Source organism: Oncorhynchus nerka, linkage group LG7 (genome assembly GCF_034236695.1).
Source record: "Oncorhynchus nerka isolate Pitt River linkage group LG7, Oner_Uvic_2.0, whole genome shotgun sequence".
Classification (NCBI taxonomy): Eukaryota; Metazoa; Chordata; class Actinopteri; order Salmoniformes; family Salmonidae; genus Oncorhynchus; species Oncorhynchus nerka.
The window spans coordinates 49,737,341-49,760,870 of record NC_088402.1 but is presented as its reverse complement, the minus strand read 5'-3'; the positions used below and the strand labels follow the sequence as shown (position 1 = coordinate 49,760,870).

At 43.5% G+C, this 23,530-nt stretch overlaps 1 pseudogene; it reads left to right on the top strand.

Moving 5' to 3' along the window:
• LOC115131825 (poly(rC)-binding protein 4-like) overlaps window positions 1–20,118 on the top strand; it is a 48,622-nt pseudogene extending 28,504 nt beyond the window's left edge.
• Window positions 20,119–23,530: the final 3,412 nt, after the last annotated feature.

Genomic DNA, 23,530 nt, shown 5'->3' with positions numbered 1-23,530 from the left:
CTCCCGTGTTGTCATGGCAACCTGTTGGCTGACCTACAGCGGCATGTCTCTCACCATGCCTGAGTGTTATGTGTCTGACATCTTCAATTAAAGGATCAAAAGAAGAAAAAAAAACATATCAACTCTTTTTGGCCAATGGGTAAAGAAGTTATATTGTTCTCTACTATCTACTCTCATCGTTGACTTGATCATGATGATATAATCATTAAGGCGGTCAATTAAATACATTTTATCGAGTCATTATATGAGCACAAGGAAAGAGATAGGCCGAACTTGAGTCTGGGCAGAACGGCTCTCTAATCACAAAGGACCACAGTTCAGCTCCTAAGAAAGGAAATAGAGCATTTATTTGCAGCAGGTTAGTCATTCTCCACTGATGTCTTATTGTCCTAACCACAGCATACAACGGGGGATTAAGCTCAGTGCCTCTCTGTGTGACTGCAGCGTCTTGTAACCCCCGGACTTATTTCCACCAATTTGCTTTTGAAATGTCGCTCACTGAGTATGGAAGGATCGGGCCATTCACAGTTGTTATAATATGATGCATATTTTTAGATCAAATATGGGAGATGACGCCCAGAGCTCTAATGAGACAACGACACACCAGCATTGCGGCCTTATCCATCCGCCTCACTTAATATAGACACAGAGTGTCATCACAAGTGTCATAGCCGCATTAGATAGATACATGGGTTTTAAATTGAAAAGTAGGCCCACAAGAACTGTTGGAGAAATAAATGTATTTTTTCTCAAATCCCCGCGAGGGCACCTCTGTAATGTACGTGAAGTTAATATTATTATTGCACACCGACTTGCTAATGCATTCTGTTTGATATACATGTGGCGTGTTTGCCATTCTGCCAGGGGAGGGAGGGAGGGAGGGAGGGGGAGGAGAGAGAGAGAGAGAGAGAGAGAGAGAGAGAGAGAGAGAGAGAGAGAGAGAGAGAGAGAGAGAGAGAGAGAGAGAGAGAGAGAGAGAGAGGTTAAAAAGCTAATTCAAATTGAAATACCTTTTAAAATTTGGCTAAAACTAATTGAATATGTCATTGAACCAATTGCACTTTATGGCAGCGAGGTGTGGGGTCCACTTGCAAAACAAGATTTCATCAAATGGGACAAACACCCCATTGAAACCCTGCATGCAGAGTTCTGTAAGATTATCCTACATGTCCAGGAAAACGACAAACAATGCATGCAGGGCAGAATTAGGCCAATATCCACTAATAATAAAAACTCAAAAAAAGAACAAGTTTTGGAAACATCTAAAATACAGTGACCCCTCTCATATCATTACCAAGCCCTCCAAGTTCTGAAGCCTCAGGACCAGAACATCCAATCAATCAGGATAAACCAAATTACAACACAGTCAAAACAAAACTATATTGCTTATTGGGAAACACAAGCACAAACACAAAGCAAAATGCAGTGCGATCTGGTCCTAAATCGACAGTACACTGTGGCTAAATATTTGACCATGGTTACTGATAAAAACCTTAGAAAAATCTTGACAAAGTACAGGCTCAGTGAGCACAGCCTTGCCATTGAGAAGGGTAGACACAGGAAAACCTGGCTGCCTGTAGACGAAAGGCTGTGCAACCACTGCACAACAGCAGAACCTGAGACGGAGCTGCATTTCCTGACAAAATGTCAAAAATATAAAACAATTAGAGAGTGTCATTTCCCCAAATTTGAAACCCTTTTTCAGGGTGTCTGACAGACCAATCAACCTGCACATGTACTCTACTGTATGCTTATTGTTGAATGTATGGATAATGTTGTTACTGTTGTCCCGTTGACCATTTTGATTCTCATTTTTATTTTTTATTTTGTAAATATCCAAAATAAGCTTTTGCAATATGTACATGTTATGTCATGCCAATAAAGCAAATTTAATTTAATTGAGAGAGAGAGAGAGAGAGAGAGAGAGAGAGAAAGAGAGAAAGAGAAAAAGAGAAAGACAAAGAGAAAGAGAAAGAGAAAAAGAGAGAGAGAGAGAGAAAGAGAAAGAGAGAGAGAGAGAGAGAGAGAGACAGAGAAAGAGAGAGACAGAGAGAGAGAGAGAGAATTACCAATTACCACACTTGAAGGAGAGGCTATTTACTACCTGGTCAGATGAGGGAAAATAGGAAATGGTGATGACTGAGGCCACGGCTACCTTTACAGGGCCACTTAAGGGCCCCATTCAATCAAAGTCGTAAGTGGGGTTTATCATTTCCCTATCATTTCCCCCTCTTTCTCTCCCTCTCCCCAGGACCTCACCACACTGGTGGCCAACGGCACCATCAGCAACAAGCCCCCAGTGACCCTACGACTGGTCATCCCAGCCAGCCAGTGTGGCTCCCTCATTGGCAAGGGAGGGGCAAAGATCAAGGAGATCAGAGAGGTGATAGACTAATACAGAACAGCTGCAACAGTAGGATCTTCATTTGAGCCAGTTTGCTGCAGCAGGAAAATAATCCTGCAACAACAGGAAATGTGAATTATTATGTGGATTATAATTAATGGACATTTTTGTGGGGGCTTATACCTTTTCTGTAAGGGAAAATTAAGTCTGAAATGTCAGTGGAAATGTCAAACTTCAGAAGCCTTTTTAAACTTCAAATACACTTCAAGTAAAACATTTCCTGCATTGCAACAGGGCGATCAAGGCAAGAAACAAGACCCTTAACAGTTAGAAAAAGGCAGCCATTTCACTTAACTGTAGATTGGGGAGTTAGCTAGTTCCTTCCCTGATCAGCCCTCGAGACCACTATATGCCAGTCTGTTTCATGTCTGGTTTGTGTTTATTTCAAGGGCACCAAGCTTCTATAGCAATCTTACACGATATCATGTGGTCAGGATGCATTATGTCCTCTGATTGCTATAGAGTTGCCCTGTTATTTGATTTTACTTTCTTTGCAGATCACTACAATTTGTATGCAGGTCTTTGCATCCATCCATCCATGACCACCCAATGTTTAGTGCTTAGCTTTCATATTTATTAGGTCAACAAACCACAGAGGTGGACCCATGTCAGTGTGATTATTAGAATGCCATGTCTTTCTGAATCGGTGTAATCCTTTCTTTAAACTGCTATCATTGACAGAGCACGCGAGCGCAGATACAGGTGGCAGGAGATTTGCTGCCCAACTCTACTGAGCGAGGGGTGACGATATTGGGGAGTCAGGACTCGGTAATCCAGTGTGTCAAGCTCATCTGCACTGTAATCCTGGAGGTAGGGTGACATTTATCTCCTTCTCCCTTTCCTATCCCCCTCACACACATCCATAACCAAGAGTGGAATTCAATCAAACCCACATTCCACTGCCACCGGAGTAACAATAACAATGTTTCGGTATTTTCGTAGCACAAGAGCAATGTTATATTTCTCCTGCCTTGGTATTATCCATAGTGGTGATTTGATTGAATTACTGCCCTACCAAGAATACAATTAGAAGGGGATAATAGAATTGTATTTGCTGTTATACTAACCTGAGCCTTAGGGAAATGTGGTATCCTTCCTGAAGAGCCAGCTATAGTTGACTTCTCCTAGGCATAGTAGACATTAGTCAGGTTCCTCTGGTTTTGACCTTGTTGGATCCTGAGACAAGAGGAAAGAACCCTGGCCCAAAAAAACAAACTGACCTGCAGCAAAGTGTGTTTTCCTTCAAACAACCGCTCTCTTAAGAAACAGGAGTGGTGGAAAGGGAAGAAACAACCCAAAGGATTATTTCCCTCCAATGCGCTCATGCCGTCCTTTTTGTTTTTGCATTGCAGTTGGACCGGACTGCCTAATTGCTAGTTTGATCCAGTTTTCCAGGGCTTTCTTCAAAGGCTTGCAACTTTCATTTGGATTCTCTTCCAGGGGGCCTTCAGGATTTAAATTATGCAAAGTTATACAAAGAATCGGCTTTGACTGCTCCCACAGAAAAGATGCTCCACATTTCCGGAAAACCCTGCATTCTTATGATGAATTATACAACTTCCGGTCTGATGTTTTAACAATGTTTTTGTTTCCTTTTGTAATTGGCGAGTTCATGAGTTCTCTCTGAAGGGGAGTTTTGGCCTGCCTGCCTGCCTGCCTGCCTGCCTGCCTGCCTGCCCGCCCGCCCGCCCGCCCGCCCAGTGCATGCACCCGTTTGAAATATCCAAAGGAATGTTGAACAACTTGAGCCAAAGGCTGAGATTACAAACTCAAGAACAATCCAATCAGCCCTAAAGAGCTGCCGTTTCAATGGTTGAACTGTTACAGTAAATGAATGACTAATGTCACCAGAAGAAAAACAAAGGAACAAATATCATGTAACTGTCATTAGCAGTTTAATACACCATTAATTGTCCTCGTGTTTTATGTGCTTAATAGTTCAATGCCATTTGTTCAATTTCTTTCCCTCCTACACAACATAAGTGACACAATAGCCAGACTTAAAATGAAACATCCTTCATACATGTTTTGACTTGCATCTGTCATATTTATTTTGGTGATAAATGTGTTTCGATATCTCACAACACCAGACCCCTTGACCTATGTTTGACTCCCCAGTCTCCCCCGAAGGGTGCTACCATTCCCTACCGGCCCAGCCCCTCCCAAGGAGCCCTCCTCATCTCTGGCAACCAAGTGAGAAAGCCACAAACCCATTTACACCCTTTATAGACATATCATGTGAAATATAGTCCAGTGTACTTATTGAGGGACTTTAGAGCACTATTCTATGTAAGATATGGTACATGATGCACCTCAATGCCACCCCATGACTCAACCCATGAAGATATGAGGTAGTTTTGCTACTTGGGGGTTGTACTGTGTGTGTGTGTGTGGGGGGGGGTGATGTTAGGATGGAGTGAAACATTTTAGCCACTCAGCCTAGAGACCTTTCGCGTTCGGCTCGACTGCGATGGATCCTGGCTTCTATGCCTGCCTGCGCTGGTGATCCAAAACCTGTTACAGCATATGAGCTGTCTGAGCATTTCTCTCAAATGTTTAATGTGGTGTTGTGTTGAGATAGTGCTCATAATAACATCAAATTAAAGTGCTGGGTGAATCTATGGTCAGAGGAAGAGGAAGCACTTTAATGAATCCAGAGCAGTGATAAGGAGTGTTTGTTTGTGATAAACAGGAATGGGAAAACACATGGCTGGATGGTGACTCATACCATAAGCCAGTTAGTAGGTGAGAGAGTTTGACATGGAGCTCCAAGGACCACTCGGGACCTATTTGATCTAAGGAAGGAAGAAATCATTAATATATGTTATTTTACATTTCAGTGGAACCAAAGGGGTTTTCAGTGATACATTTCAGTTGGAAAATGAATGTAGTCAGTGGGAATTTCCCATATTTGTATGGTGTATGATGTTGAAAGTGCTCTAGGAGGACACTTTAAAGGGCTAGTTCTTGTTGATTAATTACATGATTTTAGCTTATCCTAGATAAACTGAGTTTACAGTATGTAATTAATGAGCTAACTAACATTATCTGGTCAAATAAAGGTAAAGAATAGTAATAATGTGTGTTCCCTGTGTGTGTTTAGGTGTTTGAGGCATCAGACTTTTCCCCCCACCCTCTGTACTCTCTCTCCCAGGGTGGTCTTGACCTGCATCAGGTGAGTGTCAGATGATCTGATGTCACCAACACCTTTAATGGTGAATAGTTTTCATTTTCATACCTCAAAAGTGGTCTTAAAGGGCAATTTCATTACCTCCAGCACAATAGCAGTGTATATATGGAAATTGTGCATTTCTACGTTTTGTAGATAAAAATATAAAGTTAAAAAGTTCTATCCGAAAACATCATCAACAGTTAAAACATTTTAAAAACAGTGATTTTCACTATAAGATTCGCGGGTACATGGGAAGAAAGAAAATACACTCCCTCTGGCTAGAAACTCATTGCACTTTTTGAAAATTACAGTTTTTCTTACTTTTAGTCCTGTTCTGGGATGTCACAGAAGCCTTGTTTAGGATCTTTCTTTATAACTACAGAAGACACATACAGTGCCTTCAGAAAGTATTCATACCCCTTGACTTATTCCACAGCCTGAATTCAAAATGGATTAAATAGATTTTTTTTTCTTGCCCATCTACACACAATACCCCATAAGGACAAAGTGAAAACATGTTTTTTAGAATTTTTTGCAAATGTATTGAAAATGTAATACAGAAATAGTTAATTTACATGAATATTCAGACCTCTGAGTCAATGCTTTGTATAAGCACATTTGTGACTCGTCTCATGAAACTAGGCGTATGTTGCAGGTCACTACATCACAGGAGAGGCATTTGAACGTAAACTTTTTTTTATATAAAAAATGTTGTTTATTGGCCTTCTGGAAATTGTAAACTTTCATGTGCCTTAATGTGCCTTAATAACAGACTTGTATGCCATCTGTAAATACTAATAAAATTGTTAAAATTACAAGCCTAGTTGGTTTAGCCAGAGAAAAAGTTGGCGACCTTCCCGCTAGCCATGATTGGCTGAGATAATGAGTGGGCTGGGTATGCCGAGAGATGAATTCAGATTGGTCTGCCATATAGCAATCTTCTGTCTATTTGGGCAGGTCTGTATGCGTAGGTAATCCTGTCTAAAGCGGCTTTAAAAAAAACATGTATCACGTAGTAGAACTGCGTAAGGGTTGCTCTCCACTTTCTGGAGGACCGAGTTTTGAAATCAGCGGAATTAGAGTATGATAGCTAAGGAGACAGAGAAAACAACTGTGTGCGGATTGCATCTTCAAACTAAGGGCAACCATGGCATCCGCGACATGGAGAAGAATCCGCCCATGATTTACACCGGTAAATTACATTTTTGTGGCTGCTTTGTGTGATGTATTGTTGTTTCTACCTTCTTGCACTTTGTGCTGTTGTCTGTGCCCAAAAATGTTTGTACCAGGTTTTGTTCTTCTACCATGTTGTGTTGCTACCATGTTGTTGTTATGTTGTGTTTCTACCATGTTGTGTTGCTACCATGTGTTGCTGCCTTGCACTATTGTTGTCTTTAGGTCTCTCTTTATGTAGTGTTGTCTCTCTTGTCGTGAAGTGTGATTTGTCCTATATATATATATATATATATATATATATATATATATATATATTATATATTTATCCCAGCCTGTCACGCCCTAACCATAGAGAGCCATTTATTCTCTATGTTGGTTAGATCGGGGTGTGACTAGGGTGGGTAATCTAGGTTATTTTATTTCTATGTTGGCCTGGTATGGTTCCCAATCAGAGGCAGCTGTTTGTCGTTGTCTCTGATTGGGGATCATATTTAGGCAGCCATTTCCCCACTGTGAGTTGTGGGATCTTGTTTATGTGTAGTTGCCTGTGAGCACTCCATAGCTTCACGTGTCGTTTGCCTTTTATTGTTTTGTGCGTTTCACGTCAATAAATATGTGGAACCCATATCACGCTGCGCTTTGGTCTAAATGTTCTTACGACGATCGTGACATAGCCCCCATCCCCACAGGAGGCCTTTTTCCTTTTGGTAGGCTGTTATTGTAAATAAGAATGTGTTCTTACCTGACTTGCCTAGTTAAAAAAATATATATATATATATTTTTTAAATCAGATATTGCATGTTTCTAGTTTTGACAGAAAGTCATTTTTATTTTAAGGTCAATTGTACTGTTAGCTAACTAGCTACGCTAGCTGTATGATCGTATTATTTCTTTCTCAGAGCCATTTGCTTTGCTTGTTATAGCCTAAATGTAGCTAGCTAACATTGATCCTGGTTGGTTAGCTACCTGCAGATTCATGCAGGGTAGTAATGTCATGAGCTGGTATTATGGTTCATTGTTTACCTAGCTGGCTTAGCTACATATGTCTTAACAAAAGACTCCACTATGCCAGTAACCATTTCAATAGAATGTCATTGCGACAGCTGTTGATATGCATAGCTGGTAAATTCACTCTGGCTATCTACTCAGATTCCAGAGCACTCTTGTCTGCGTGTGCCAGAGCACAGAATAAATTACGAATTTACGAACGCTCAACACTCATTGAATATGGCCGGTGTCAGCATAAATTGTTTCCAGCAGCGCAGTTGTGGTCACCAGCGCTCTGGATAACATAACAGCCTAACCAGCTCTACTAGGGCGAGTAAAATGGTCAGTGAGCTGTTCTCTCATTTGTGTCTGGAAGAAGCTAGCCAACGTTAGCCAGTTAGCTTGGGTGCTTGCCTGTTGTTGTTAGGACAGAATGCTCGGATTAACCCATAAAGAGATGGGTGGGGCTAAAGCTTAAGAGCGTGTGAACGAGGAGGTTACAAGTTTATCAACTTTCAAAGTAGAATTACTTTCCCATTGTTCCTCAAATCCTGTGTATGATATACCATGTTGTATCTCTGTCTCTGCTTTTATCCAATGTAAAAAAAACACCATTTTAAATTCTGCTACATAAGACCGAATCAAGGCGGTCGGTCACATTTGGCAGCAATCACAGCTGTGTCTTTCAGGGTAAGTCTCTAAGAGTTTTCCACACCTGGATTGTGCAACATTTTCACATAATTATAATTATTTTTGAATTCTTAGGCTCTTTCAAATTGATTGTTGATCCTTGCTAGACAATCATTTTCAGGTCTTGCCATAGATTTTCAAGTAGATTTAAATCAAAACTGTAACTCTGCCACTCAGGAACATTCACTGTCTTCTTGGCAAGCAACTCCAGTGTATAATTGGTCTTGTGGTTTGGGTTATTGTCCTGATGGAAGGTGAATTCCTCTCCCGGTGTCTGGTGGAAAGCAGACTAAATCAGGTTTTCACCTAGGATTTTGTCTGTGCTTAACTCCAGTCTGTTTCTTTTTTATCCTGAAAACCTCCCCAGAACTTAACGATTACAAGCATGCTGTAATGCCCCGGGTGTCGTGGGTGTGGAGTCAAACGCAGGAGACAGAGAGTGCAATGCTGTGCTTCTTTAATAGCACCAACGCACCACAGGGTGCTCACAATAGTAACGGCCCCAAACACAGGGAATGAAAATGTACAACGGAAAAATGCACGACCAGGCACTAACACGTACCTCTACAACAGAGCCGAAGGTTACACTGAATAATCCCGCACAACAACCAGGCGGGCCGGCTGTCTAATGAAGACAAACTAATCATTCATAAACAGGTGCTACCAATAAACATACAAGGAGGGGGAGGAAAGACAATCAGTGGCAGCTAATAGGCCGGTGACGACGACCTCCGAGCGCCACCCGCCCGGGAAGGGAAACCACCCTCGGTCGGACTCGTGACAGTCCCCCCCCCCCCCCCCTGACGCGCGGCTCCCGCAGCGCGCCGACACCCGGCCTCGAGGTCGCCCGGAGGACGAGGTGCAGGGCGATCCGGATGGAGGCGATGGAAATCCCTCAACATGGATGGATCCAAGATGTCCCCCACCGGTACCCAGCACCTCTCCTCCGGGCCGTACCCCTCCCAGTCCACGAGGTACTGCAGGCCCCGGCGTCTTGAGTCCAGAATGGCCCGGATCGTATACGCCGGGGACCCCTCGATGTCCAGAGGGGGAGGAGGGACCTCCGGCACCTCACTGTCCTGCAGGGGACCAGCTACCACCGGCCTGAGGACAGACACATGAAACGAGGGGTTAATACGATAATAGGAAGGGAGTTGTAATCGATAACACACCTCGTTTATTCTCCTCAGGACTTTAAAGGGCCCTACACACTGCGGACCCAGCTTCCGGCAGGGCAAGCGGAGGGGTAGGTTTCGGGTCGAGAGCCAGACCCTGTCCCCCGGTACAAACACGGGGGCCTCACTGCGGTGGCGGTCAGCACTCCTCTTCTGCCGTCCACTCGCTTGTTGTAGAGATTCCTGGATGACCCCCCCAGGTCTCCTTGGAGCGCTGTACGCATTCCTCCACCGCAGGAGCCTCGGTCTGGCTCGGATGCCATGGTGCCAGGACCGGCTGGTACCCCAACACACACTGAAAAGGGGACACGTTAGTAGAGGAGTGGCGTAGTGAGTTCTGGGCCATTTCAGCCCAGGGAATGTATCGTGCCCACTCCCCTGGCCGATCCTGGCAATACGACCGCAGGAACCTACCCACCTCCTGGTTCACTCTCTCCACCTGCCCATTACTCTCGGGGTGATAACCAGAGGTCAGGCTGACAGAGACCCCCAAACGTTCCACGAACGCCCTCCATACCCGAGACGTGAATTGGGGGCCCCGATCAGAAATGATGTCCTCCGGCACCCCGTAGTGCCGAAAGACATGGGTGAATAACGCCTCCGCAGTCTGGGTACACATGACTCTTGGGAAGCGCAGCGTCTACCTGGAGATCTATCGCACAATCCCTTCCCGGTCGATAAGGTGGTAATTTAGTCGCTTTCACTGTACTGAAAGCGATTGCCAAATTGGCATACTCGGGGGGAATGCACACCATGGAACCCTGGTCTGGACTCTCCACCGACGTGGCACCGATGGAAACTCCCAAACACCTTCCAGAACACTCCTCTGACCACCCCTGGAGAACCCCCTGTCTCCACAAAATTTTAGGACTGTGCCGGGCCAGTCAGGGAATCCCTGATGCGCTCCCTATGATTCCCCTGCGTCACCATGTCCAGTGGGACCGTGGTCTCCCTGACCATAATGGCCGGCTATCTAGGGCATGCACGGGGAAAGGAGAATCTATCGGCACCAGCGGAACCTCTAACTTATGGGCGAGTCCGCGATCCATAAAGTTCCCAGCTGCGCCTGAATCGACTAGCGCCCTATGCTGGGAAGAGGGAGAAAAGTGAAGGAAAAAAGTTAAGACAAACATGTGACCAACAGGGGGTTCTGGGTGAGTTTGATGCTGACTCACCTGGGGTGAAGGGAAACCACCCTCGGTCGGACTCGTGACACATGCCCATAACATGATGCAGTCACTAATATGCTTGAAAATATGGAGAGTGGTACTCAGTAATGTGTTGTCACACCCTGATCTGTTTCACCTGTCTTTGTGATTGTCTCGAACCCACCTCCAGGTGTCGCCCATCTTCCCCATTGTCCCCTGTGTATTTATACCTGTGTTCTCTGTTTGTCTGTTGCCAGTTCGTCAAGCCTACCAGTGTTTTTTCCTCTGCTCCTGTCTCTCGATTGTTCCTGTTTTCTTGTTTTCCCGGTGTTGACCTCACTGTATGCCCTGATCTTGAGCTTGCCTGCCATCCTATACCTTTGCCCCACCTATCTGGATTACTGACCTCTGCCTACCCCTACCCTGAGCCTGCCTGCCATCCAGCACCTTTGCTCAACCTCTGGATTACTGACCTCTGCCTACCCCTACCCTGAGCCTGCCTGCCATCCTGTACCTTTTCCCCACCTATCTGGATTACTGACCTCTGACTGCCCTTGCCGTGTCTTTTGCCTGCCCCTGTTGAATTAATAAACTGTTGTTACTTCAACTTTGTCTGCATCTGGGTCTTACCTGAAACGTAATAGTTGTATTGGATTTGCCCCAAATATAACATTTTATTCAGGACAAAAAGTTAATTCCTTGCCACATTTTTTGCAGAATTACTTTAGTGACTTGTTGCAAACATTGTATGTACAGGCTTCCTTCTTTCACTCTGTTCATTAGGTTAGTAATTGTGAAGTAACTGCAATGTTGTAGATCCATCCTCAGTTTTCTCCTATCACAGCCATTAAACTGTATAATTGTTTTAAAGTCTTCATTGGCCTCAAGGTGAAATCCCAAGCGGTTTCCTTCCTCTCTGGCAACTGATTTAGGAAGGACACCTATATCTTTGTAGTGACTGGGTGTAATTAATAACTTCACCATGCTCAAAGGGATATTCAATGTCAGCTTATTGTTTTACCCATCTACCAATAGGTGCTCTTCTTTGCGGGGCATTGGAAAACCTCCCTGGTCTTTGTAATTGAATCTGTGTTTGAAATTCATTATTTGAGGGACCTTACAGATAATTGTATGTGTGGGGTACAGAAATGAGGTAGTCATTCAAAAATCATGTTAAACACTATTATTGCACACAGAGTGAGTCCATGCAACTTATTATGTGTCTTCTAAAGCTCGTTTTTACTCATCAACTTATTTAGGCTTGCTATTAGAAAGGGGTAGAATACTTATTGACTTTTCAGCTTTTAATTTTCCCTTAAGTCGATCATGGTTATTGATCCTGCTGTATCTCTTCTAGTGATAAAAATATGACAGTATTACCAATGATTTGACATTGTTTCCTGTGCTTAGAGTTGATTTTGTCATTTTGGTGCATAATAGGGAATTGCGTCTAACGTCTCCATGGAGTGGTAACACTAGCCAGACTGCTGCCGTCGGTCAGAATTGAGTTTAGCTAAGTGCTGTCTGGCCTGACAATGGGGATACATGGACACCACCCTGACTTATGAGGGATGAGGAGCAGCGAAAGAGAGAGGATTGGTGGGAGGAGAGGAGAGACAGGAAGGAGAGAGAGAGAGAGAGAGAGAGAGAGAAATTACAGGAGGCACGTTACAGAGTATGAAGGTTGGTTAAATGGCACTCTGCTGTGAAGATTGCAGACCCCTGATGATGTCCAATCTGGACTGAAGTGCAATCACATTAAAGATGCTGGAAACACTTTCTATTTGCAACACTTTCTATGTTGTGTAATACATTATGGATGCATTTTATGGCATTATATAGCCTGTTATAGAGCCACAAGCTATACATTCCTATACCAAGTGTATATTACTCAATAACCACTTTGCAATACACAACAAATGCATGTTTGTATTTGCTTCCACACACTTAGCCATTGTTGATGTAGTATACTGTATAAATATTACATATGTCAGTGATGCACTTATGTACACTGTGGTTATTGGCATAACAATGTGTTTTTTTACTGTCATTTGCCTAATGCAGAGTGATCTCTTCCAGGCCTACTCTGTACCAAACCAATATGGCATTCCACATACAGAGGTAAGTGGGGTTATAGTAACCTAACTATTCCACTGTCATTTTTTTATGTAGCCCTTTCATGCAGTCAAATGACCACGTGGACTTATGGGTGGAATATTATTCATATTTTTCATAATTTCATAATGAATAAACGTGTTTTTTTAACAGTTGAAAATCCGGTGTTTGATTATATTTCAGTTTTCTGTAATATACAGTATATTCAGTGTAATATTGGGATGAGAATTCAAAATGGAATACATTTCAACTCTATAACTGACATGGTACATGTGTTTCATTTTTTGTAACCCCATAACTATGTGTGTGAGGTGTATACATTTGTTTCAAAGTAGATTTGTTTAAGACTACCAAGAAACACTCTGTGTGACCCTGCCCACTGCAGTAAAAGTTGAACATATATTTTGGATACTCTTTCTTCCTGTATCTCAGTTGGCCAAGCTACATCAGCTATCCATGCAGCAGAGTCCCATTTGCCAGCCGACTACAACCGTTCTCCCTGGTATGAGCTTACTTTATTTAGCCCAAATGGCAGTCAAATACATTTAACAGTGAGTAACAATAGTCATAAAAGCTGTAGGAGAGGTAGGGATCAGAAAGCATGCAGCAAAACTGAACCTGATGTCCTCTCTTGATGGCTGATGTTAGTCCACAGCGAACATGTTCCACTAACTACACTACAGCTAGATTTTGGCTTGGCACTTACTGGTACTGTAACACTTACTGCAGCGGCAGGTAGCCTAGTGGTTAGAGCCAGTCACCGAAAGGTTGCTGGATCAAATCCCCTAGCTGACAAGCTAAAAATCTGTTGTTCTGCCCCTGAACAAGGCAGTGTTCCCCGGGAAGGCTGTCATTGTAAATAAGAATTTGTTCTTAACTGACTTGCCTAGTTAAATAAAGTTACAATTAAATACCCCCCAAAAATGGTCTTATATTCTATTAGTCATATTTTAATATCATCTGCCAAATATCAGTACCATCAACAGTTTGTCGGGGAAGGATGAGCTGCAGGGACAGAACATATCCTGTGACAACAATGCTAAGTGAAGGGATCCATGTCATCAACCCAACTGATTATGTGCTTGTGGCGGTGAAGATGAGAGGAAGCTCCCTACAGCTCTTCATATTTGGCAGTGAAAAGGGAACGTATTATAAGCAATTATGTGTTCCGCCACAGTTTCAGAGAGCCTGGAGAAAGGTGGCGTGTTAAACATAAGTCTATTCAAATGGAAATGAGCTGCTTAGCTAAATCTAGCTGTTATACCACCAAATATATATATCATTATGCTGGTTTCAGTGGAGGCTCTGCTTTGGGGAGGACGGCTCATAATACATGCTGGAACGGTGTGAATGGCGTGGCATCAAACACAAGGAAACCCTGTGTTTGATGTTGTTGATATCTTTCCACTTATTCCTCTTCAGCAATTACCACGTGCCCATCCTCTCCAATTAAGGTGCCACCAACCTCATGTGGCTGGTTTGCTTGACCTGCAAACCACATTTAATGTATGAATGTATGAAAGGGATTGTTAAGTTATATATTTTCTCTCACTAGGGATGGACTCAAACTCCCAGACATCGCAGGAGCTCCTTATTCCAAATGACGTGAGCAGTTAATTGAACACAATATTACATTCTACATTTAAATGATTTTTTTCAGATATCCTCTAGGTTAAGTCTATTCAGAAGGTGAATTGAACTTCCAATTAAATTCTAGGAAATTTGAAATATACTAATTTAAAATAATTGCCGCTTTTCAATCATTGAATGTGAATTTAAATTAATCTCCTAAATTGACTGAATTTAAATGGAATTTACCCGCAACCCAAAATGCTGTTATTCAGAACAATCTACTCTAGGCTTCATTCCAAACAACACATCAAACAGCAGCATAAGCAGAAATATCACATTTGCACGTAAACAACTCATAGAAGCAGGTGACACCAGCTAGACAGATGCTCAAGGGTTGAAAGCGGGCGAGAGACTGTAGTCTTGGGTAACTTCAAAGGAGAGATGGGGATACATCTTGGCAACATACTAATTATCCATGTCATTATAACCCCAGACGAACCCAAGGTCGTTGGGATTTTGAGCCGATATGGATCCCCTGGTGTTATTGTCTGGGTTCCAGTTGCAGTGTCTCGGAGGGACTCCCATGAATACCCACTAAATCCTCTCATGTTCCCTGACCTACTTAGACTCTCTCTCTCTGCTGTCAAAACAGCCAATAAAAAACAGCCAGCAATTCTCTCCCTCTCACACCGCATGTGATGCCTCTCCAATCAGAGCAAGACAGAGATGCTGGAATACATTCGGAAAGGAAGACTACTCGGATTGTCCTCTGTGATGATCTAGCACTGGCTGTCTGACTATTTGAATGGATCAGAGACTTCATGTACTCTACAGTCTTGAAATGAATCACACCATGACAGAATGCAATAAGCTCTCCTATTCAAGATGACATGCCAACCAGACATAACTGTTGGACAACGTTTTTCACCCCAGCAAACCCTTAAATACCAAACCTTCCAATCCATCAGTGGAATGGCTGGTGCTGTAGAGTGGGGTACATGACTGGGACAGCTGAGTCTAAGCTCTCTCTCTCTCTCAGAATCAGAGCAAAAAACTGTAGGATTGAAGATCCATTCTTAGAGGTGCAGTGGGAGTTTTAGGCTGGGTCCATCTCAATAGTCTGAAACAGCTTCCTCTCCTCATCAGCTTATCTTGATCTGCACTGATCTGAATACATAGCAGAGGTAAAAGCAATCTGTGGACATACGAGGCATTTGCTTTCCCCTGTCCTACCCTTCCATGGGACTGCAGCTGAAGAAAAGGAGATGAGGTAAATAGGTCACATATACTATTGAGATGTAGCCTTAGGGTACAGAGAGAGAGGCATTGAGGAAGAGCTTAGACATGGTCAGCAATATACTGTACTTCTGCCTAGGGAAGATTTAGGATGGATAAAAATGGTGACTCTCCCACCACATCCTTCTTCCTGTGTCATTTTCCAAATGACTACTTCAGCAGGAATTCTAAGATAATATAGGCCAGTTACACAGTAGCAGCTGAGGTGAAACAGTTGAGGTGAGGCATGCAGTGTTACTGTACTGTGTATGCCCTGCTTAGGACTGGTAATCACCAGCGTATACAATGTTCTATTTGCTGCATGGTATTTCCCTTTCTCTACACTAAATCAGGAAGCCCCTAGAGCTCCTACACATACCTCTGAAATTGGCCCTTCAGACATTCCAAATGAGCCTTCTACTCCACATTGCTTTTGGATTACAATGGTCTAAACATAACTTTGTTTTTAACAATCAATTTAAGATAAGCATCAGGATGAATTGGTTCAGTTTGCTGAGAATTCATGGATTGTTCTGAGGTACTCTCCCAGCAGGGGAGAGTACTGGTCAAATCCCTGATCCCAGGTCTGTGTTAGTGGTGCTCATTGTCTCCCAGGGCTGCTCTTTAGCCTGGCTGGGCTGTGCCAGTGCCTAGCTAGCTGCTCCCAGAATAATCTGCTGTGCCAAGAATAGCCAGAGACCAATCAGGATGCTGTGTGACCAATCAGATGCTGCGAAACAGGACTGTGACTTCTCAGGAAAGGAATGTGAAATACAGAGAGAAGGACAGAAGCAGGAGAACTGTGCGTGTGTGTGTGTGTGTCGCAGCGGCCACTATCAGTCATCCATCATTAAACTGCCAACACACACATACTGGGGATACTCCATCACTGTCAAGGCCTCTCACCGTATATCTGACAGCATTTTTTATTTATTTTTTTATTTCACCTTTATTTAACCAGGTAGGCTAGTTGAGAACAAGTTCTCATTTGCAACTGCGACCTGGCCAAGATAAAGCATAGCAGTGTGAACAGGCAACAACACAGAGTTACACATGGAGTAAACAATAAACAATAAACGTCAGTAGTAACATAGTTACTAGAAGAAGAAAAAATCTATATACATTGTGTGCAAAAGGCATGAGGAGGTAGGCAATAAATAGACCATAGGAGTGAATAATTACAATTTAGCAGATTAACACTGGAGTGATAAATGATCAGATGAACATGTGCAGGTAAAGATACTGGTGTGCAAAAGAGCAGAAAAGTAAATCAAATAAAAACAGTATGGGGATGAGGTAGTTAAATTGGGTGGGCTATATACCGATGAACTATGTACAGCTGCAGCGATCGGTTAGCTGCTCAGATGGCAGATGTTTAAAGTTGGTGAGGGAGATAAAAGTCTCCAACTTCAGAGATTTTTACAATTCGTTCCAGTCGCAGGCAGCAGAGAACTGGAAGGAAAGGCGGCCAAATGAGGTTTTGGCTTAGGGATGATCAGTGAGATACACCTGCTGGAGTGCGTGCTTCGGGTGGGTGTTACCATCGTGACCAGTGAACTGAGATAAGGCGGAGCTTTACCTAGCATAGACTTGTAGATGACCTGGAGCCAGTGGGTCTGGCGACGAACATGTAGCGAGGGCCAGCCAACTAGAGCATACAGGTCGCAGTGGTGGGTGGTATAAGGTGCTTTAGTAACAAAATGGATGGCACTGTGATAAACTGCATCCAGTTTGCTGAGTTGAGTTTTGGAAGCTATTTTGAGTCGAGGATCGGTAGGATAGTCAGCTTTACTAGGGTAAGTTTTGCGGCTTTGTTTTGCGAAATAGAAAGCCGACTCTAGATTTGATTTTGGATTGGAGATGTTTGATATGAGTCTGGAAGGAGAGTTTGCAGTCTCGCCAGACACCTAGGTAATTATAGATGTCCACATATTCTAGGTCGGAACCATCCAGGGTGGTGATGCTAGTCGGGCGTGCGGGTGCAGGCAGGGAACGGTTGAAAAGCATGCATTTGGTTTTACTAGCGTTTAAGAGCAGTTGGAGGCCACGGAAGGAGTGTTGCGTGACAGCATAACTGACAGCATAACCCTGCCTCTGTGGCCTGACACCCTGCACTCACCCTTAGACCCTTGGAATAGACTCTGATCTTTAGGCCTAGCATGATCCTCCGGCCTTGGCCATTGTTCTCTAGAAACAGAAACTGATAGAAAGAGGATAACATCTTCTAAGACCCAATATAAACACATGTCAGTATCTTGTGAACTAATGTCAGCAAAAAGACACTACACAAACCGTCCGGATTATACTGTAGATCATGTTTTGAATTATTTTCCTATTCCGTTTTCCATTAGCCAAGAGATGCTTCTCTTCTGGGTCGTGTTTGGGAAGTGATTTGTTTGGAAAGTTGCCACGGTGATGGAAATCAATAACCTTTTAGCTACTCAGATTAATAAGAGGCAAATTTGCCGACTCTCGCTACCCTGTATCTTTTACCGGGGCACGGCGCACTGCAATTAAGGAAGAGGTTGGAAAAACAGTGTATTTCACATGCGTGATAGATGACAGGGCCATAACATACAAACAATGTGATCACAATGTTTAGAGAGGAGTGCATTTCATACACAGACCATAGAAGACCAACAATAGCATGTAAGTACATTCTCAACACAAGCTTTTGCAATTATTGTTAGCATTTTTTATCATTATTAATAGTTAGCATCATCATCATCAACACCACTTTCATATAGCCTACAATAGCTTTGTTTGATGTATTGCAATATTGAGACTTGAAACAACTGTCAATGTAATAAATAACTCTTAGGCAAATCTCTGCTTAAATAGATATCCACTGGATATAGTTGTCCATCCATCCATCCACCTATTGTTCTATTTCTTGCAGCTGATAGGCTCGATCATCGGCCGACAGGGCACTAAGATCAATGAGATCAGGCAGGTGTCGGGGGCTCAGATAAAGATCGGCAGCCAGCTGGACGGAACCAATGACCGACACGTCACCATCACTGGCACACCAGTCAGCATCAACCTGGCTCAGTACCTCATCACCTCCTGGTAAGGCCATTGGCCAATGCGATCCAGGCTAACCAATCAGCAGGAGAGGGGATTTGGCAGGTAGAGGGAATTCTGTTTCCATAACAGGCTAGGTTAAAGGTTAAATAACTTGGGGATAGGCAGTGATGAGGTCATTGTGCTCTTGTTCTGGTAATAACCCCTTAGATAATTCATACACCTGTATTGCATTGTACTGTATTCTAATATATGGTATTGTAAGCCACTCTTCTCTCTCCATAGTTTAGAGACAGCTAAATCCACGGCCCAGGCAGCCTCCATGGCCACCCCCAACATGGCTGACCTTAATATGGTCTTCACACATCCCGCTTCCCGGCCTCCTCCCCCCACACCGCCTCCACTCTGGCAGCCATGGGTACCCTCTCCCCCACCCCCGTCATGGGCCACCCCTATGGCGCCCTACCCTTCTCCAGTCTGTTAGGGGTCAAGTCTGTCCCCTTCCTGACTCTCTCCAGCCCCGCCCCCCAGGTCGCTGTCACCTCCTCCCCTTCCCAAGCCTCCCTGACAGCCTACACTACCAAAATCTCCTCGGCCAACTGCATCAAGAAACCCGACAGGCAGAAGTTTGCACCCTACTGATGCTACATACTACACGTCGCTAGCCTTCTTCTGAAGGCTGAAATTAAGGACAACTGTCTCTTACGGCTACATCTCAAATGACACACTATTTGCTACATAGTTCACTCTATGGTGAATAGGGTTTCATGTGAGACTTGCCCTATGTTCTTCCAATCACGCCCTGATGTAGCCATATCTGCTGCCAGAGATTATCTTGGCTGTACTTTATAATTCACCACAAGGAAGAGACCAACAGAGATTTGGATGAAAGCTATCATAAGGTATACTATACATTACATATATAGATGATTTGTGAGTTCCCCATGAATTAATGGACCGCTTTCACCCCCACCTCATTCTACTGTTATTTATCACCCGTATAGAGCACAGTCCTAACTTGGGAAATGCACTTGGAATTTCATGTAAATCATGCAATGATGTAATGGTAAGTGTGTATCTCTCGAGTTAGGAATAGGCCCGAAAGTATTTATCCTTCAGTAAATTTGTAAATTATAATCTGATACGGATGGCTGCTCAACTGTATGATGCTTTTATACAATGTCTGTGATTGCTTCTTGAAGTTTTTAAGAAAATCTGTTTGGGAAGAAAAATATTGTGTTTTTTATGCCTTTGTGCTATAGCTAGTACTGTACTGTTCAGTGTTATGTTGTTTTGTTGGGTTTTTTGAAATGTGCAACTAGTTTTTATCGTGTTTCTTTGTATTGTTTTGTTTATTAAAAGTATTTGTTTCTTGAGGTAGCTGCAGGTATGCGTCTCCCTTTAAATTCTACCTTTGTCCATTAAAGGTGGAGTCTGCAACTTCTTTGTTGCCTGTGGTAACCAGAAGAAATGCTCAAACAGTCAATGTGCAAACAAAAACACACTCAAAAACAAAAGCCAGTCAGTGTGCTCCAAACATACTGCAAAATACATGAAACACCCAAGTAGTGGTCCTGCTTTTCTTTTTTCTTTTACAGATAATCAATATTTTTTAAACCACAGTGAAGAAGGCGCTTGTCAAACCACTTTACACACCGTATAAAAATGACATAACACCAATTCTCCTCCAGCCAGGTTATTTTTATTTCCCCCCTAATTGTCACGAGCCAGTGGGTGGCACGTCATTCCAAATGCCAGGTTTTTGGAGGGATGCTCTTCGCATCATTGTGCTCTTGTCTGCAGTGAGACAGACAGGCTCCTCAACCCCACTGGAGCAGAGGGCTCCGCCTGCATTCACAAATACCCGGCACACAGACAGGGTTACTATGTAAACACACACTGCACACACACTTGGACGGTGAACTCACACGCATGCTTGCACGCACACATATTTACGTTTTTTAGCAGAAACTCTTATCCATCCATACAGTTTGTGCATATAGTAAGCCAGCTTGGTCAGACAACCACATATCACAGTCATAGTAAGTCAAATGTTTCCCCAATGAAGTAGCTATCAGCAAATTCAGTGCTAGTAAGAAAAGACAAGGGCTAGTGTCAGCTCAAGAAAAGTGGTGCTCATTCCACCATTTGAGTGCTAGGGCAGAGAAGAGCTTTGACTGGGCTGCCCTGTATTGAAATGGCGCCGGAGGAGATGGCCGCCGTTTTACGGTCTCCTAACCAATTGTGCTATTATGTATTTTTTTTGCAATATTTGTAAATTATTTTGTACATAATGTTTCTGCAACCATATCTTACAGAAGAAAAGAGCTTCTGGATATCAGGACAGCGATCACTCACCTCGGATTAGACAAAGATTTTTTCAACAACAAGCAGGACTCACACGATATTCTCAAAACACCCCGCAGGGCAGACTTCCCAATTATTCGCATAAGGAAGCGACGCAGAGGAAGTAGAGCCGGATGCCTCGTCTGGATCCGCAGAAGGCGAGTAGGAAAGCTGCCGTTACAGTCAATATTATTAGCCAACGTGCAATCATTGGACAATAAACTAGACGAAGTACGATCACGAATATCCTACCAACGGGACATCAAAAACTGTAATATCCTATGTTTCACGGATTCGCGGCTGAATGTCGACATGGATATTCAGCTAGCGGGATACACGCTCCACCGGCAGGATAGAACAGCACACTCCGGTAAGACGAGGGGGGGCGGTCTATGCATATTTGTAAACAACAGCTGGTGCACGAAATCTAAGTGCACGAAATCTAAGGAAGATTTTGCTCGCCTGAATTAGAGTATATTGTGATAAATTGCAGGCCACACTATTTGCCTAGAGAGTTCTCAGCTATACTTTTTGTGGCTGTCTATTTACCACCACAATCAGATGCTGGCACTAAGACCACACTCAGTTAGCTGTATAAGGAAATAAGCAAACAGGAAACCACTCACCCAGAGGCGGCGCTCCTAGTGGCAGGATTCTATAATGCAGGGAAACTTAAATCACTACCAAATCTCTATCAACATGTTAAATGTGCAACCAGAGGGAAAAAACATTCTAGATCACCTGTACGCCACACACAGAGATGCGTACAAAGCTCTCTCTCGCCCCCAGTTGGTAAATCCGACCACAACTCTGTCCTCCTGATTCCTGCTTAAAAGCTAAAATTAAAGCAGGAAGCACCAGTGACTCGGTCTGTAAAAAAATGGTCAGATGAAGCAGATGCTAAACTACAGGACTGTTTTGCTATCACAGACTGGAACATGTTTCTGGGATTCTTCCGATGACATTGAGGAATAAACCACATCAGTCACTGGCTTTATCAATAAGTGCATTGAGGACGTCGTCCCCACAGTGACCAGACGTACAGTGGGGCAAAAAAGGATTTAGTCAGCCACCAATTGTGCAAGTTATCCCACTTAAAAAGATGAGAGAGGCCTGTAATTTTCATCATAGGTACACTTCAACTATGACAGACAAAATTAGGAAAAAATATCCAGAAAATCACATTGTAGGATTTTTACTGAATTTATTTGCAAATTACGGTGGAAAATAAGTATTTGGTCACCTACAAACAAGCAAGATTTCTGGCTCTCACAGACCTGTAACTTCTTCTTTAAGAGGCTCCTCTGTCCTCCACTCGTTACCTGTATTAATGGCACCTGTTTGAACTTGTTATCAGTATAAAAGACACCTGTCCGCAACCTCAAACAGTCACACTCCAAACTCCACTATGGGCAAGACCAAAGAGCTGTCAGACGACATCAGAAACAAGATTGTAGACCTGCACCAGGCTGGGAAGACTGAATCTGCAATAGGTAAGCAGCTTGGTTTGAAGAAATCAACTGTGGGAGCAATTATTAGAAATGGAAGACATACAAGACCACTGATAATCTCCCTCGATCTGGGGCTCCACGCAAGATCTCACCCCGTGGGGTCAAAATGATCACAAGAACGGTGAGCAAAAATCCCAGAACCACGCGGGGGGACCTAGTGAATGACCTGCAGAGAGCTGGGACCAAAGTAACAAAGCCTGCCATCAGTAGCACACTACGCCGCCAGGGACTCATATCCTGCAGTGCCAGACGTGTCCCCCTGCTTAAGCCAGTACATGTCCAGGCCCGTCTGAAGTTTGCTAGAGAGCATTTGGATGATCCAGAAGAAGATTGGGAGAATGTCATATGGTCAGATGAACCCAAAATATAACTTTTTGGTAAAAACTCAACTCGTCTGTGTTTGGAGGATTAAGAATGCTGAGGTGCATCCAAATAACACCATACCTACTGTGAAGCATGGGGGTGGAAACATCATGCTTTGGGGCTGTTTTTCTGCAAAGGGACCAGGACGACTGATCCGTGTAAAGAAAAGAATGAATGGGGCCATGTATCGTGAGATTTTGAGTGAAAACCTCCTTCCATCAGCAAGGGCATTGAAGATGAAACGTGGCTGGGTCTTTCAGCATGACAATGATCCCAAACACACCGCCCAGGCAACGAAGGAGTGGCTTCGTAAGAAACATTTCAAGGTCCTGGAGTGGCCTAGCCAGTCTCCAGGTCTCAACCCCATAGAAAATCTTTGGAGGGAGTTGAAAGTCCGTGTTGCCCAGCAACAGCCCCAAAACATCACTGCTCTAGAGGAGATCTGCATGGAGGAATGGGCCAAAATACCAGCAACAGTGTGTGAAAACCTTGTGAAGACTTACAGAAAAACGTTTGACCTCTGTCATTGCCGACAAAGGGTATATAACAAAGTATTGAGATAAACTTTTGTT